The sequence below is a fragment of the Coregonus lavaretus genome (genome assembly GCF_964263955.1).
Source record: "Coregonus lavaretus genome assembly, chromosome: 11".
NCBI lineage: Eukaryota > Metazoa > Chordata > Actinopteri > Salmoniformes > Salmonidae > Coregonus > Coregonus lavaretus.
Window position 1 is genome coordinate 10,647,216 of NC_139998.1, and position 11,821 is coordinate 10,659,036.

Here is an 11,821-nt window from a genome sequence, read left to right on the forward strand (position 1 = left end):
GCCTGCTATGTGAGACACTCACTACGGCACTCCTAGGAGTCTGTAAAGTGAGGTCTTTATAAGGTACACTTAATACCTTTTATATACCTGCCTTATGTGTGCATTCAGCAACGCACCATGGTGGGCTGAGCTGCACTCATAGTGGTAAGAGAGAGAGCGAGAGTGAGGAAGGTCGAACGCTCTCGGATGTATTATGGAAAAGGGGCTCTTTTTTTGACAGTGTCAAGTAGAGCCAACTCTTTATTACACACATCAACAAAAAACATTCTCCTCCATACACTCAACGGTAGAGTGGGGGGGGACAGTGGGCTCGGTCACAGCAGGCGCTGTGCCGTCTTCCATTCTCTCCCCCTCGCCTGTCATAAACGGCGTCTCTTCTGGCCGCCCTTCGGGTGATGCCAGGATGACGCTTTAATGACCTCTCTCGCCGGCACCTCTGGCGCTGCAGGGGGGGGCGAGGCCCGCTCCCTTGCTGCTGGAGGCCGCCGTCTAACGCCAAGCTGTAGCGAGAGTAACGGCCGCCCTTCCTCCTATCCACTTCCGGGTTGGAGGGAATGGGGGGCAGCTTAATCTCCCGCTGTTTAGCAGCCCACTCAATGAGACCTGAGAATTCAGGCACAGAGAGGCTGTGGCGTCATCATCCAGGGATGTAATGACCTCACAATTTCCCGAAGGAAAAGGGGTGTTAAACATCTGGGTCAGTGTAATGAATTGTTCCAATAGAATATTCATTTCTTCCCCAATAGCCCTGTCATCTCCTGAGTCAGTGCCTTCAGATGATGCCTCAGCTGAGACTAACACTGATAGCACATCCTCAAGAGGAATATCCTCCCTAAAAATGCCCAATGCTGCTTCCACTCCTTCAAAAAAGGAGGGCGCAGCTGGCGCATAGTGGGGGATTAATGAAGCTGTCCCTGGCGTGCTGTGTCCCTCAACCCACGAAACAATGTCGGGGGGGTCGACAGCCGCCAAGGGGAACAGCGACATTGAGCTCTGAAAAGAGCTTTTGTTAAATGCTTACCCTATGGATAAGCTTGGTGTGCTCATTGTAGGAAGACGTTGATGGCTGGATATCAACGACGAGATCTTCCTGAGTCTTCTATGGCTTCTTCAATTCTAGTCCAGTCGCTGAAGATAATGGGAGGCAGATTGAGGGAACGGGGTTCCTTATATAGGGACACCTGTACTCCTATTGGCTGTAGGTGTGTGCATAATTTTGCTTCAGGCTGTTTCTGCCTTAGGGCAGAGGGTAAACCACTAGGAGCAGAGCTCCCCTATGGGGCGGAGCTCCACGATATAGAACTTCTGGTTCTGTATTCCGTTTGAAAAGATGTGGACCAAGAGGAGTATCGGCAACACGGAGGTAAATATAACACGATTAGCTACTTCAATGTATCGAGTTTTAAATGTAGCAAGCTAACAGCCCAGGTATCACACATATAATTACCTAACAGCCCATTAAAACTAGGTATCACATTGCCAAGTCAGTCGTGTTTCTGTTGAGCACTAACGTTAACGAGTAAAAACCCCTCTGCTGAGAGTATAACGTTAACCATGCCTGGGATTTCGTTCTTGCTGTGCTGGCTGCATATGTTGCACCAGTTAGCTATGCTAGCTAGCTATCTATCTAAATAAGATATTGTATTTAGCTGGCTAGCCCAAGATGTACTCTTAAGAAGCCTACTGTTACTCCTTAAGCCGGTCCAAGGACCTTATGTTATTTTGGTAAATTGGCTCTGGCAGCCAAAACAGCCAAATACTCCATCTAAACATGAATCGATTCTCAATTGCGATACGGTTCTAGAAACATAAAGCCCTTTACTTTCATATCGTATCAAAATAATTTGACAAATGCAAAATATACACATGTACACACACCGGCTTTATCACAGTTGCAGCGGAAAATATTTTTGTGTTTCTGGCGGCCTTCTTCCATTACACACAGGTGTTCAGAGCATGCTACATAGCAACACTAACGATTTGAACACACCTACTGTGTTTTTGCGCAAAATAGTATGCAGCATCATCTAGATATGTCTGCAACAAAAGTTCAACATTCACCTTCTGCTAACATTTCTGTCAACCTGTTGACACATAGAGTTTGATGCATAGGTTCGATAAATCCAACGTATGCACAACACAGAACGCACTGCAACTGCCTCTTCAACGCAATGCTGCAAGGCAAACAAAGCGTTAAAGTTTTGAGAATGACACAAGTATTGGTCTTCACAAAGTTCGCTGCTTCAGTGTTATGAGATATTTTTGTCAGATGTTACTATGGTATACTGAAGCATAATTACAAGCATTCCATAAGTGTCAAAGGCTTTTATTGACAATTCCATTAAGTTTATGCAAAGAGTCAATATTTGCAGTGTTGACCCTTCTTTTTCAAGACCTCTGCAATCCGCCCTGGCAGGCTGTCAATTAACTTCTGGGCCACATCCAGACTGATGGCAGCCCATTCCTGCATAATCAATGCTTGGAGTTTGTCAGAATTTGTGGGTTTTTGTTTGTCCACCCGCCTCTTGAGGATCAACCACAAGTTCTCAATGGGATTAAGGTCTGGGGAGTTTCCTGGCCATGGACCCAACATTTCGATGTTTTGTTCCCCAAGCTACTTAGTTATCACTTTTGCCTTATGGCAAGGTGCTCCATCATGCTGGAAAAGGCATTGGTCGTTACCAAACTGTTCTTGGATGGTTGGGAGAAGTTGCTCTCGGAGGATGTGTTGGTACCATTCTTTATTCATGGCTGTGTTCTTAGGCAAAAATGTGAGTGAGCCCACTCCCTTGGCTGAGAAGCAACCCCACACATGAATGGTCTCAGGATGCTTTACTGTTGGCATGACACAGGACTGATGGTAGCGCTCACCTTGTCTTTTCCGGACAAGGTGTTTTTCGGATGCCCCAAACAATTGGAAAGGGGATTCATCAGAGAAAATGACTTTACCCCAGTTCTCAGCAGTCCAATCCCTGTACCTTTTGCAGAATATCAGTCTGTCCCTGATGTTTTTCCTGGAGAGAAGTGGCTTCTTTGCTGCCCTTCTTGACACCAGGCCATCCTCCAAAAGTATTTGCCTCACTGTGCATGCAGATACACTCACACCTGCCTGCTGCCATTCCTGAGCAAGCTCTGCACTGGGGGTGCCCCAATCCCGCAGCTGAATCAACTTTAGGAGACGGTCCTGGCGCTTGCTGGACTTTCTTGGGCACCCTGACGCCTTCTTCACAACAATTGAACCTCTCTCCTTGAAGTTCTTGATGATCCGGTAAATGGTTGATTTAGGTGCAATCTTACTAGCAGCAATATCCTTGCCTGTGAAGCCCTTTTTGTGCAAAGCAATGATGATGGCACGTGTTTCCTTGCAGGTAACCATGGTTAACAGAGGAAGAATAATGATTTCAAGCACCACCCTCCTTTTAAAGCTTCCAGTCTGTTATTCTAACTCAATCAGCATGACAGAGTGATCTCCAGCCTTGTCCTCATCAACACTCACCGGTGTTAACGAGAGAATCACTGACATGATGGCAGCTGGTCCTTTTGTGGCAGGGCTGAAATGCAGTGGAAATGTTTTTTGGGGATTAAGTTTATTTTCATGGCAAAGAGGGACTTTGCAATTAATTGCAATTCATCTGATCACTCTTCATGACATTCTGGAGTATATGCAAATTGCCATCATCAAAACTGAAGCAGCAGACTTTGTGAAAATTAGTATTTGTGTCATTCTCAAAACTTTTGACCACGACTGTACTTCTGGTGTACCAAAACGCAAAAGACACAGTTGGTGTGTTCGAAGCATAAACAAAAATATAAATGCAACATGTAAAGTGTTGGTCCCATGCTTCATAAGCTGAAATAAAGCATCCCCGAAATTTGCCATACCCACAAAAAGCTTATTTCTCAAAAATGTTGTGTACAAATTTGTTGACATCCCTGTTATTGAGCATTTCTACATTGCCAAGAAAGTCCATCCACCTGACAGGTGTGGCATATAAAGAAGCTGAATAAACATCATGATTTTTACACATGTGCACCTTGTGCTGGGAACAATAAAAGGCCACTCTAAAATGTGCAGTTTTGTCACACAACACAATGCCACAGATGTCTCAAATTTTGAGGGAACGTGCAATTGGCATACTGACTGCAGGAATGTCTACCAGAGCTGTTGCCAGATAATTGAATGTTAATTTCATAAGCCACCTCCAATGTAGTTTTAAAGAATTTGGCAATACGTCCAACCGGCCTCACAACCACAGACCACATGCAACACGCCATCACAGGACCTCCACATCCGTATTCTTCACCTGCGGGATTGTATGAGACCGGCCACCCGGACAGCTGATGAAACTCTGGGTTTGCACAGCCAAAGCATTTCTGCACAAACTTTCAGAAACCATGTCAGGGAAGCTCATCTGTGTGCTCGTCGTCTTCACCAGGGTCTTGACCTGACTTCAGGTCAGCGTCGTAACCGACTTTAGTGGGCAAATGCTCACCTTCGATGGCCACTGGCACGCTGGAGAAGTGCTCTTCGTGAATGAATCATGGTTTCAACTGTACCGGACAGATGGCGTGTATGGTGCCGTGTGAGCGAGTGGTTTGCTGATGTCAACGTTGTGAACAGAGTGCCCCATGGTGGCGGTGGGGTTTTGTTATGTGCAGGCATAAGCTACGGACAACGAACGAAATTGCATTTTATCATTGGCAATTTGAATGCACAGAGATACCGTGACGAGATCCTGAGACCCATTGTTGTGCTATTCATCCGCCACCATCACCTCATGTTTCAGCATGATAATGCACGGCCCCATGTCGCAAGGATCTGTACACACTTCCTGGAAGCTGAAACTGTCACAGTTCTTCCATGGCCTGCATACTCACCAGACATGTCACCCATTGAGCATGTTTGGGATGCTCTGGATCGACATGTATGACAGCGTGTTCCAGTTCCCGACAATATCCAGCAACTTCGCACAGCCATTGAAGAGGAGTGGGACAACATTCCATAGGCCACAATCAACAGCCTGATCAACTCTATGCGAAGGAGATGTCGCGCTGCATGAGGCAAATGGTGGTCACACCAGATACTGACTGATTTTCTAATCCACACCCCTACCATTTTTTGTGTGGTATCTGTGACCAACAGATGCATATCTGTATTCCCAATCATGTGAAATCCATAGATTAGGGCCTAATGAATTGATTTCAATTTACTGATTTCCTTATATGAACTGTAACTAAGTAAAATCTTAGAAATTGTTGCATGTTACGTTTTATATTTTTGTTCAGTTTAATTAGCATAGGTGGTCCCTCTGTCTTCCGTCTGTCTTTAGTAAACACGCGCTGTAACATGGAGATATGGCCGTGTGGGAACCCTAAGGGTGTGTATCAATTTAACCTTTCGTTTTTTGTTGTTGTTTTTTTGCTGATATGAAAGATAAGGTCCTTATACTTCCAAAACCGTACCGCAAGCGATGCGTGTTAATGTTCAGACCAAGCGTCAGGGCTCTTAACATAACTCCCCAGTACAGAAGACGCCTTCTTCTAATGACTCTTATGTGTGATGTAATGGAACTACGAGTCATGATCAAGGGCTGGCTAGCTAGTTGATGAGGAAAAGTAGCTAGTTTTGCTATCATAGCTAGCTAGTTAGCTAGCTAGATCTTCAATCATCAAATTAAATGTAGCTAGCAGGCTAGCATGTTAGCCTGCCAAAACACTTTTTAATTAGCTAGCTAGCTTAACGTTAGCAAGTTTGCTGGGTTGACTTGACAGGCACTGAAACATTTCATAAACATGTAATGGAAGGGTATGACTATTAATGAACAATTCAGCTTCTGTAGTGCATGACTGCTTTGTCCAGGGTCAGACATTGCTAGCTAGAGTTAGGCCTAATGTTAAATACATGATTTTTCCAGTGAGCTTAACCAAAAAGACAGTACAGTATGAAGATAGGCTTAAACTGCTTCTCCAATAGAAATTGTAGGCAATGTCAGGGTGACGTTGGCTAGCTAAGCTCATGCGTAGAAATACGTTATCGGGTCTAACTGTCGTCTCGCGCTGATCTGTGCATGTGCAGGCCATCAAATCAAAGCCTCTCTTTTGATATAAAGTTGTTTTTGAGGTTGGAGCAATAACATGTTCGTCTACTTAAGACATTGGCTTGAATCTAGGTTGTGCCTTTAGATTTTGAGAAAATTAACAACTAAGGAAGAATGTTTCTCTTCTCTCATTGACTTCTCAAACCCCAGCCTGGCCTGTTTGGTCTGTTTTGCAAGTGTTCCCGGGAATCTCACAATGTTGCGCCTCTGGGTTTAGGGACTCTGTGGCCTATCATGACCTTCATGGGTAATAAAGGTGGCTATTTGAAGACTCTCAAATAGGTCCTGTGTAGCTCAGTTGGTAGAGCATGGCGTTTGCAACGCCAGGGTTGTGGGTTTGATTCCCACGGGGGGCCAGTATGAAAATGTATGCACTCACTAACTGTAAGTCGCTCTGGATAAGAGCGTCTGCTAAAATGTAAAATGTAATATGCCAACTAGTATTCTGCTAGCAGCACAAATGACATTTGTATAGTAATGAGGAACCCTTCTAAATAAAAGCCTGCGTTTCAAAACATTCCAATGTGGATTACTCATTCAAAAGATCTGGAATTTTAATTAATGCCCATTTTTATTGTGCCAACAAGAAAAGGCAATATGGAATTAATGATTTAAATATATATATATACATATATATCTGTTTTTAAAAACATTGAAGACCAATAATGAAAAAATACTATGTTGACACTGGTATGTTGAGAATGTTGGGCTGTAGAGAGATCTTTTCTACCTGTCTCAGCTAAAGTGGAGTGGAAAATACTCTCTAGGGTCTCTACTAACCAAATATGTGTAGTTTTGGAGGGGAACTCTGCCGTACATATCCAGCAGTTCTTCTTTCTCCACAATGCCTAATATTTTATACAGCTTGGTAAAGGGTGCCATGACAACAGAGCAAATCACAAATTTTTGTGTATTCCCCATCTCACAGTACATGAAAAAGAGAATTCCCCAGAACCCCAAATATCAACATATTCCACAACTCGTGTTATTCAAGTGTTATAGGCTTGGTTACCAGTGCCAAAGGACTCCAATTATGGCCGGGACGATACCAGTATCGCGATACTCGTCAGTATCGTGGCAAGGAAACAAAACACAAAGCGGATTTAACTTCTTTAGGAAAACAGCCCTAATGTTGGACACAAACATCATTATGTTTTCATCCAGAGTCACATTTATTTATTTTCCAAGCTATAGCACACAATATTTTACATGCAGCAGGTTTTTAAAGGACCAAAGAATTTGTTCTGCTTCGTGTTTTCATTTTTGCCAATAAAAAAATATTGCGATACTGGTATCGACTGGGCCCTAACTCCGATGCGTTCGTATTTATTGAGAAAATCAGTAGATCATATTGATTAATCAAATCTTTGCTTGTTATCGTCAGTGTTGTGAAACCTGTTGTCATTTGATTGGATGCAGCCTGACGAAGTATGTGGAGAGGCTGGAGGAGATTAAGAAAAGAAAGATAGATTTAATTACAGACTTCTGAGATTGGGTCAGGGCCTAGGGAGGCTCATTAGCCTGAAATCTATAACTCCAGTTCAACATATCCAAACAGGTGTTGTAAAAAGATAAGGGGATATGTTTGCCCTCAATCTACAAATGTGTAGTTGTTCAACCGACAATGATTGGTAGGGTTGTTGTTGTCAATAACGATTGGTAGGGTTGTTGTCATTGTGACACAACTACCTGCATTTTGTCCCTATTACTAAAACAAGGAGCAGTGGACAGTCTTGGGCTACTTGAGTTGTGATGGGCCAACTAAACATTTTCTGTCATGAAGAACAGTTATGGTCCACTATCAGGTTCTGTTTGGTGTTTCAGTTCATGCACACCCTTAGCGGAGTTGCCAAGAAGGTTAATGCATCCGGTTTTCAGGGATATAGTTAATTCAACCTAGCTTCCTTTTCTGCTGAAAACCAGATGTGGGAACTCCGCTCAGGCATTTTCTTTTACGATTTCTCAGGGATAAGCAATGGGTGAGGGGGTGTTGGCGGTCACTAGTGCACTCGCCGCACTACACTTTTATTTTTACAGGCCTTCTTGGCCACAGGCACAATTTTGCTGTTTTAAAGCACATTTTCCTGCAATTCTACACATTTTGCCATGGAGCTGAGAGAATACTTTATATCTGGTTTTAGTCGTTTAAGTTTACAATGTGTGTTTTTTTATGTTTGGATTTAGGCGACCCCCCCATTACTTTTCTATGCAGAAAAAACCCTGTTTGTAGAATGACTGTGAGAAGGTCACTTATGGTGACATTTTAAAAGGACGTTCCACTGTAAGGGAGATGATGAATAGCAAGCGGTGGCTGTGCCATAGCAGTGTCTGTGAATATAGGGGAAACACTGTAGTGAGGGGGTCTTAGATTTACTGGTGAGGGGCTTGAGATTGACTAGTGTCTGTAGAGATTGACTTTTGGGATAGTTATAAGAGAAAATCCTTAGGGTTTCTCCATGTCTTTGTTGAACATTTTCCAATTTGTACTCTTGACTGTTCTCTAACTATTTTGAGAGAAACTGAAAATGTTTGATTAGATTACAGGTACAGAAAGGATAAACTCTTCAAAAGGCTTAAATTGACAACATTTGCACAGTTGGTGAGTTAAACGTATTATTAGTTCAGTGATGGCAAAGACATACTTGTATGTTCTTTATTCTCAGAGTTGCATCTGCTATTTTTGTTTGCGTGGAAGTAGCCTACATGTTATATTCAATCACTAGTTTTTCTTATTCTTTTTTCATCAGGTAATTCAGGTAGCATCGGTATCGGACCTGAACAAAAGTGTGAGTTATGATGAAACACCAAGGCTGGAAGGTAAGAAAAAGATTAGTTTTTTGACAAATAAGGAACTATTTATGTTTTGCACCATTATCAGTTTGATCTGCAGCCCCAGTTTACATTTAAATTAACTGAGAATGCCCATCTGCACTGAGTCAACCAAACCTGCACTGTCAGTAAACTAACGATAGTTTTAATTAACATTGAGGCAGTACTCTAACTGAACAACAGCATCTCTATGCTCTATTTCCACCGCAGATAATAAGTCAGTTGTCTGAAGCAGACGGGGCACGTCTGTCTGACCAGCCCAATGGTTCCCCACTGCTCATCCCCACATTGGTTCAGTTCGTCAACAACAACAACGATGTTGCCCAGGTCCCTGCTTCAAAGGTAACACTCAGTGCCTCACTTTGAACGGTGTCTTTCTTTCACACACACCCTCACCAACAACGACACACAGACCTGTTCTCAATATGACCTCCACTGATACATACTCTCTCTCACACCTGCACAACTATAAAACCACATCCATAACCGCAACCCATATCCCCAGGCACAGCTGTGACCCTATCCCTCTCAGCATTCATTCCACACATCTATCTGAACATCCCAGCAGAGTCCCCCCCCCCCCCCCGACAATAATATTGGACCAGGACTACGTGACCAGACCAGCAAATTATAGCGGTAGTGACATAGACTGACCAGGTAAATCCAGGTTAATGCTATGATCCCTTATCGATGTCACTTGGGGTCAACATGGGCCAGCATCCCTGTGGAACGCTTTCGGCACCCTGTAGAGTCCATGCACCGATGAAATTGAGGTTGTTCTGAGGGCAAAAGGGGGGGTGCAATTCAATATCAGGAAGGTGTTCCTAATGTTTGGTATACTCAGTGTATAGGACCTGTTTGCCCCTGATGGTATTTTGTTTGTTTCTTTTTCTATGTAATTTTCTAATATCTCTATTTTCTCCTCAGCATAAAATTACCCAATCACAACCCTGTCACAAACAATGAATTCCTACACCAAGGAAGTGCTGGATTATGTATCCTTCCACTGAAACAACTAACACCATATTATTATTGCCTAACTCACATTAAATCTGAATTCTATACACTAGTAAAATATCCACAGACATGTTTGATCATCCATTTGTTTGCCTCACTGTAATGTAATGTTTGGGATCCCCTTAACCCTAATCGTGTGCAGAAAAATGTATCGGGTAAGATCATCATCGTCTATGATGAGGAAGAGAGGATGGCAGGCAGCCACCACCATGTGTGAGCGGGGCTTCAAGAACCTGTTCATGCTATCTGGATGTCAGTTCAGGATGTACTGTGCTCAAGTTTAAGCTTTGGAATCACTGCACTGTCACACTCACATTGAATGTTATGTTAAACTCGCTGACTATCCCTCCTACCTCTTTCTCACCCTCCCTCCCTCCCATAGGCCTGAAGGTGATAGCTCAGACGTTTCCTGAGGGGATGACAACAGGCTCCATCCCAGCGTCATGCCTCCCGACAGCAGGCAGGAAGCGCTCCACCCCCAGACAGTTGTTCCTGCCAGCCGACAGGAGGTGGAGGTTCACCTCAGACGACCTGGCCAACATCCTGACACACCTGGAGGAGGTGCTCGTTCCCTCAGACACCAACAGTAAGGCACATTTAACAGGCTAACAACTAACAGGCTAACAGCACATACCATTTAGACTCCAACAGTAAGGCTATGCTAACAGGCTAACAGCAAATAGTAGATTGGCAAGCTCTGAGTAGATGGATATAGAAAAGTTGATACAACTTTGGTGAATGAGCCCTTCTGTTGCATTGTGTAGTAACTAACAACCTACCAGTAGATGGCAATAACAAGTTACTTATCATTGATGTGAGATTGTGTGTGTTTTTCTCTTTCCCAGGCCGGTTCAGCAGCCGCATGTCTACCAGCAGTGCCCACTCCAAAGCGTCCAGTGCTCGGATGAGTCAACAGGCATCCTCCCTGGCCGGCTCTGAAAGTGCCAGATCCCAGAACAGCCGACCGTGGAAATAACTCACCCCCCCAACTCCAATAAAGTCTACTTATTTCACTACCACGGCCCCTGTGCCGCTTTGTGAAAGGGGGACCCACCTACCCCCTAATGCCAGGGATACCCAACTCCTGTCCTCAAGGGCCCTCATCCTGCTCATTGATCATCATCACAATGTCCTTAGTACCCCAGTGCACATACCTAGTCTCCCAGGTCTAATTCGGCCCTCCAGGACCGGAGTTGTTCACCCTTGTCCATTGCCTTTGGGCCAGTGAAAGGCTTGAAAAAGTTAATTGAACTACACAACAGATGACCAAATAAGGTCTCATTCATTCATTGGTCAGTTTCACAGAGGGGATTTTTGTGAACTCTTGTGGACTCGTACATAGGTATCATCACTTGCTTGAGCTAGATACTGTATATCTTTAACAGACAGACAGACATACAGTACAACTTTGTTTAACAGACGTTCACATGCCAGTGTCATAGAGATACAGTCAGGTCCATCATTATTGGCACCCTTGATGAAGATGAGCAAAAAATACTGTATATAATAAATAATACAAATACTGAGCTATATTGCATGCTCAAAATAGTTTCTCAGATAAAGAGATTTTGTTTAACAAGTAATAAAAAAAGATACGGGTCAAAAATATTGATACCCCTGTTTTCAGTACTCCAGCACACTACCCTTTGCAAGGATAACGACACTGAGCCTTTTTCTAAAATGTTGTATGAGATTGGAGAACACATTGGGAGGGATCTTAGACCTTTCCTCCCTACAGCATCTTACTGCCAAAGAGCTCTATTTGCATGTCATCTGACCATACTGCCCTACCAAGCAAAAAGGCAGTAACTGCTCATTTGGTCGAAAATGAGTTAATGTAATTTCTGCTACATTAAATACATGCTTAATCATGTGGA

The 11,821-nt window shown here is 43.6% G+C and overlaps 1 pseudogene across 1 annotated transcript; it reads left to right on the plus strand.

The window, feature by feature from the left end:
* Nucleotides 1-1,330: 1,330 nt before the first annotated feature.
* Nucleotides 1,331-10,920, plus strand: LOC311137015 (centrosomal protein of 41 kDa-like; annotated as a pseudogene). The gene is made up of 10 exons: nt 1,331-1,363; nt 7,027-7,080; nt 7,483-7,558; nt 8,636-8,697; nt 8,846-8,884; nt 9,138-9,269; nt 9,860-9,922; nt 10,087-10,196; nt 10,327-10,530; nt 10,790-10,920. The product of its transcript is annotated as a centrosomal protein of 41 kDa-like (transcript).
* The last annotated feature ends 901 nt before the right edge of the window (nt 10,921-11,821 follow it).